At 47.8% G+C, this 6,671-nt stretch overlaps 1 protein-coding gene across 1 annotated transcript in view; it reads right to left on the bottom strand.

Moving 5' to 3' along the window:
- WWP2 (WW domain containing E3 ubiquitin protein ligase 2) overlaps positions 1–6,671 on the bottom strand; it is a 118,992-nt gene extending 112,321 nt beyond the window's left edge. The window contains exon 1 of the mRNA XM_059667607.1: positions 6,559–6,671. The gene's annotated coding sequence lies outside the window, so the exon portion shown is untranslated. The remainder of the gene's footprint in view (positions 1–6,558) is intronic.

Consider the following 6,671-nt stretch of genomic DNA (forward strand, 5'->3'; position numbering starts at 1 on the left):
AATCAATAAAAACATATTTTAAAAAAGAAAGAAAAGAAATTATTAACTAGGATAGTTAATTCCCGAGTCCTTGTCATTAGCCAAATTAAGCATGTCAAGGGCCCACCTATTGGTTCAGGATTTCCAGAGACATCCAAAAGGCAACAAAGATATACCATAGTCCTTTTCGGCTAAAATACTTGAAATACCTGAGATAAAAAAAACAGGGAGAAATCACCTGGGAAGAGCAGAGGAGGCTGAGTAACACGCAGCGCCCTGGCCCCAGAAGATGGAGAATAATGGCTGCTGTTGCCAGCACTAAGACCTTAACTCGACCTCCACAAGGCATGGAGGGTGCATTCAAAACAGGACTGGTTGAGTCTTTATTTTATTATTACTAAAATATAATTCACAGACCATAAATTCACCTTTTTAAAGCATGTAATTCAGTGGCTTGTAGTATATTCACAGAGTTGTGCAACCATCACTATTATCTAGCTCCAGGGCATTTGTATCATCCCAAAAGAAAACCCCACACCAGCAGCAGTCGCTCTTCATTCCTCTCTGCCCCCAACCCCTAGTAACCATTAATCTGCCTTCTGTATCTATGAATCTGCCTATTCTGGACATTTCAAGTAAATGGAATCATACAACATATGATCTCTGAGTCTGGCTTCTTTCACTGAGCGTAATGTTTTCAAGGTTCACCTGTGTTGTAGCATGTATCAGTACTGCATTCCTTTTTAATGGCTGAGTAATATTCCATTGTACGGATATACCTCCTTTGTTTAGCCATTCAACAATCGATGGACAACTCAACATGTGACTTGCTGGGATGGGTTGATTCTTGAAGCCAGAGGACTATAACGGCCACGGGCACCTTCCGCAGGCAAGCAGCCAGCATTCTGACTGCGCCTTTCCAGGCCCCTGTGTGTTCACCCTGTCCATTCCTGAGCCAGGGTCAGTCTTTCAAGAAATGCTCATAGACACCAGTCTGTGCAAGGCTCTGGAATTCAAAGGTGAATGCCATGGGGCCTCTGCCCTCTGGGAGCCCAGATAGACCCCCGTTAAATCCTTGAAGAGCTTTTGGCAAGACAAAGCAACCACACACCAGATAGCTCTTGCAATATCCTACATACCTGATCATTCTTAGTACCCAACTTCAGCAAGAACCTTTCAGACCAGTCAATCTTTTAGAGGCAAATAGGTTTAATTGCTCACTAGCCTTTGAGTGATATTGGACAAGCAACATACCCTCTCTCTAAGACTCAATTCCTCATCTCTGAAATGAACCTAAATAATAGATCTTATAATGAACCTTATAAGTTTACGGTAGGGATTAAAGGAGTTCAGGCAAAGCAGGCAGCACATAGTAAGTGCTCTCTGAGTATTAATGACAAGCTAAACCAGTTCTTCTTGATGCTGTAATTCTAGGCTCTGGAATTCCTGTAGCTTTGAGTCAAGAAACCACTGAACAACGACCTCAAAATGGAAGAGCCTGTGCAGCAGATGAGCCAGGGAAGAGCAAAACCACGCACCAGCATCCAGATTTTATTTGTAATTAGCCAGCTGTAGGAACAGGCGGAGCGTCCTCTCTATGGCTATAGATCCGCCCGGCATCCACTTCCTGAAAGATGTGGAAGACAAAGGTCTGCTCAAAAGAGTCTTCCTTTCCTTCACACTCTCATGCTTTTCCCGTTTTTCCCAACACGTACGCTTCTTTCTTGGCCTCTCTCCTCCATCCAGCATTGAGCTGGTGACCTTCCACTCTCCAAAGGCCCATAAAGTATTGAAAAAACAATCAAATGGAACTGAACTTTGCCAGATGACATCCGTACAAAGGACCAAGCTCATGAAAGGAGGGAGGGGGAGCACAGTGGAAATACAGGCTAATAATAAAACAGACTGGAAAGCAGATCTCGCAACAAAACAGGAAGCAACAAGCATGCATGCCACAGAGGAAGAGGGCCTCTCCTAGGTCAGGACTGCCAAGTCTTGGTATTTGGTGTTTTCTAAGAAATAGGTGTGAACACTTGACTTAAATCACAAAATGTTTGTTTATAAACTTAGAGGGGGAGGGGCAGGAGCAGGGGACTACAACCTTCTAAAAAAGATTCAGCCCTAGCTGGTTTGGCTCAATGGATAGAGCCTGCGGACTGAAGGGTCCCAGGTTCGATTCTGGACAAGGGTACATGCCCAGGTTGCAGGCTTGATCCCCAAGGGGGTAGGGGGGGGGGCGTGCAGGAGGCAGCCGATCAAAGATTCTCTCTCATCATTGATTTTTCTATCTCTCTCTCCCTCTCCCTTTCTCTCTGAAATCAATAAAAATATATTTTAAAAAACAAAAAGATTCCATTGGTTCTTCTAAAGGGGAAGCAAGATCTTCCCTTTTCTTCCTACCCCTCAGAAATTCCAGAGTCTATAACAGTCCAAAGTGACTCAAAATCACTCAAGAGCAGCTCACTGATTTGATTCCCTGGGAGTTTACATTCAGGCGCCCATTTCTGCATGTCTCGCGTTGGAAGCATCAGATCTGGACCCAGAAGACCGAGATTCAGATCCCAGCTCTGCCATGTCTAAGCTGCAAGACTTTATGTGGGTCCTTTCACCTCAGGGAGGTTCTGTTTGTTTGAAATCTATGAAACAATCGGATGCCTGACAAACAGCATGCATTCCGTGCACCGTAGGTAAAACCAGCATTTTAGACATTAAAAGCCCATTACCCATCCTTCTTGGAAATCTCTACATTGGTTGCCAACCCAGAAAGCCAGACCAACTCCGGAACCTGGCACTCAAACCGATGCCAGCGGCACTACACGGCAGCACACGTGGAAGAGCAGCACCCTCAAGAGAAACAGAAACCCGTTACCTTGCAGTCTGCAAAAGAATCTCTACATGAAAGGTGACAAGGAGGGGAAACCAAGTTCCCTGAGATATAATACAATGCTTTGCTACACTGGTATAATAGCATAAACAGTTTTTATTTCCAAAATTTGACTTCCAATAAGAAGCACTCCTTGGATATGTATCCACACTGCTCCGTAAGTGACTTGGCCAGGCGCTTAACTGTAAATACTGTCCCCGTGCTAACTGCTTCCACATGTGCATCTCCAGCCCAGGCCCAGCTCCAGACTCTCTAATTGTCCACAACACTGGCACTGAGGTTTCAGGACCAACGTGAACAAAAGTGAGCCCCAACCCTGTTCCTCCTCCCGTCTTCCCCACTGCAGTTCAGGACGGTTCCATTCTTCTAGTTCAGTGGTCGGCAAACTCATTAGTCAACAGAGCCAAATATCAACAGTACAACGATTGAAATTTCTTTGGAGCGCCAAATTTTTTAAACTTAAACTATACAGGTAGGTACATTGTTATCCACTTAATTAGGGTCCTCCTGAGGCTTAGGAAGAGCCACACTCAAGGGGCCAAAGAGCCGCATGTGGCTCGCGAGCCGCAGTTTGCCGACACCGGTTCTAGTTATTCACACCACAGACCGTGGAGTCACCCTTGACCTTTCTTCCCCACACCCCACATCCACAAACTCTGTTGGCTGTACTTCAAAATATACCCAGGGCCCAACCTCTCCTCACCACCTCCATCGCTACCACCTGGCCCAGCCTTCACCTGGGACATGGCCATCGCCTCTGAACATGTCTCTCTGCTTCTGGCCTTGCTCCTCTTTCTTTTTTCTTCATATGGCAACCAGAGTGAGCCTCTTACAAGGTAGGATGGATCGTGCCCACTCCCACCGCTCAAAACCCTCCAGTGGTGCCAACGGAGTGAAAACCAACGTCCTTACCATGGCCTGCACAGCCCCCCACCACCTGCCCATCTCTCCCCTTACCCTCACCACCTCTCTGACCTCATCCTCAGCATCTCTCCTCCATCACAGCCCTCCAGCCGGGGGCCTCCTGGGTGGTCCACAAACCCGCCGGGGGTGCTCCTTCTGTAGGACTGTTGAATGTGCTGTTCCTTCTGCCTGGACCGCTATGTCCCATTCAGCCACACAGCTTTTCCCCCTCATCTTCTTCAGATCTTCACTCAGCCGGCACCTTCTCAGGAGGGCTTCTCTGAGGACCCAAACTCAAAACTGCCATCCCAGCCAACATTCCACAGCCCACTTCCATGCCTTACTATAACATCATATACTTGGTTGTTCTGTTTATTGTGCCTTTTCCCACTAAAATGTAATATCCACAAGGGCAGAGATGTTTGCCTCCCTTGTGTACTATACTCCCAGTGTTTAGAACAGCACTGTCCGATATAATTTTTAACTTTCTAGGAAACACATTTTTAAAAACTAAAAAAGAAAACAAGTGAATTGAATTCCAATTACACTGTGTTTAACCCCAAAAAACTTAAATAACCAATTAGGAAATGTACTCACGTTGCATTAATATTATATTTACTATATTAATGTTATATTTACTATAATATAAATATACCAATGAGATATTACCTTTCTTTATACTAAAACTTCAAAATCAGGTGTGTCTTTTATGCTCATAGCACATCTCCAGTGCTAGACAGCCTCATGTGTCTAGTGGCCACCATCCTAGACAGCTCAACTCCAGAACAATGCCTGGCACAGAGCAGGCACTTACAAATATTCATTGGACGAGAGAATGTTTTCCCAGGAAGAGGCAGCTATGGTATAGTACAGAGTTCCGAACTTTGATTGCATCCTACAGTCACAATTTTTGCTGTCCATATACTATTTTTTTCTCTTAAAATTGCACACGTTTATACTTGAAAAAACACTTTAAAATAAAACTTTATGTCCTTCTATGACTGGAAGAGTATGGGTCTAAGGATAAAAGGCCTGCTCAGTCATTCACTAGCTCTGGACTCTAAAGCAAGGACTTTGTTAAGCCTCGGTTTCTTTATTGGTAGACTAGGGACAACACTGGCCTTCATGGGACTGCGATGAAAGTTAAATGAGATGCTGATATCGGCCCTTTGTAAACGGGAAAGTAGTCATTAAGTAAGAGGCTGAGAAGCCCAGCCAAGCCTTTTCCCCAGGCCTGTCGTATTCACTGTGGACCAATAACACAAACTGGCAAATCGGACGAGAGAAGAGCTAGGACTTGGGTTCAAATCCCTTGTCCTACACTTGTTGCTTTGTGACCTTCAGAAATTGTATTCACTAAACACTTACCAAGTGCCACAACGCGCCATACACTAGGCTAGTAGCCAAACAAACCAACTAAGATATGACTCCTGCCCTTGAAGGATTAGCAGTCCAGCAGGTCAACAAGAAAGAGCAATCAACTGTTGAAAAATCAAGTCACCTCTCTTAGTTCTGCTTGCTCATTGTGGAATGAGAATAATACCTTCCCAACACAACTCACTGGACTGCTACAAAAATCATCTGTAAACGTTTATCAAATACTCCAAAAACGAACTCATAATACGTTAGCGAAGTACTTTTCTTCCCCCCTACTTGTAACATTTTGGGTTCAGAACGATGCGGTCTCCTGTGACTGTCCAGCCTGAGCGTTCGCTCCAGTTATACCACATCCATGAAATTCATTCCACTGCTGCAAAGCTTAGTCAACACAAAGAAAGAAAAAGGAAAAAAGGACGAACAGCTTTTCACAAAGGCATTTAATCTCAAAAATCATGATCCTAAAACCATGGTTCCAAGGAGCACAACACAGACCTCGGAGTCACCCTACCTAATCAGTGTGTCAAGATAAGCAGTCACGTGGTCAGGGAAGCTGAATAATTTAAACAGAAGAGGAAAAGTCATGACGCCGGGTAAGGAGACACTGTCCAAGGTTTCAGCAGTCGCGATGGTGCTGAGGTCAGGCGGAGCTAGGTGGCCCTCCACAGTTTAGGCTAAAAGCCATCGTACGGCCAGAGCAAAAGTGCCCACACACTTTTTTTTTTTTCCTTTTTTCCCCCAGCTTAGAAATTGATGGGATCTGGGGGAAAAAATCTCAAAGAAAGATGATCTGCAGGGCTAGGTTCCCAGGAAGTGGAAACCCTCCCTACCCAAGCAGGGCTAAGTGGGTGTGACGAAAGCAAGAGAAGATCCTGTGGTCCCTCCTGAAGTTTTAAAAACTGAATGGGACCGAAATCAAAGTCTCGGGTAACTATCACTTCCGAAGGAGGGAGAAGGGAGAGGCTCCCAGCTGGGGTTCAGGCAGCATCTTCTGCATCTCCCCTTCTTTCCCTCCGCGGCAGACGCCCACTCTCGGGCGCCCCCTTCCCGTTCAGTCCCCAGTCGCCCCTTCCCCCGGTCCCGACCCCTCCACAGAGGCCACCCTCTCCATCCCTGGCGCCTAAGCGCCATGCCCCTTCCAGAAGGACTGGCTGCCCGCAGCCGCACCCCCGGCTGCCTCGGCGCCCCCCTCGGAGCAGCCCCCGCGCGCAGCCCGCGGCGCGCCCACCCCTCCAGGGCGGGAGCCGGGACACCCCTCCTCGGAGGCCGGAACCGCCGCGCCAGGCCCCTCCCACAGGAAGCCACCGCCCCCCGGCGCCCGGGCCGCACCGCCCCCCCGTCCCCCGCGAGCCGCCACCACCCCAGGCCTGCCCCGCACCCCGGCCCGCCGCACCCCCAGCGCCCGCGCACGCTACCTGCCGCGCGGCTACAGAAGCGGCGCCCAACTCCTCTCTCACTTCCGCCTTCCAGCGCCCGCACTCGGGCCGGGTCACGTGGCCGCGCGCGGTCACCTGACCCGGAAGAGGCT

The sequence above is a fragment of the Myotis daubentonii genome, chromosome 15 (genome assembly GCF_963259705.1).
Source record: "Myotis daubentonii chromosome 15, mMyoDau2.1, whole genome shotgun sequence".
NCBI classification, from domain to species: Eukaryota; Metazoa; Chordata; class Mammalia; order Chiroptera; family Vespertilionidae; genus Myotis; species Myotis daubentonii.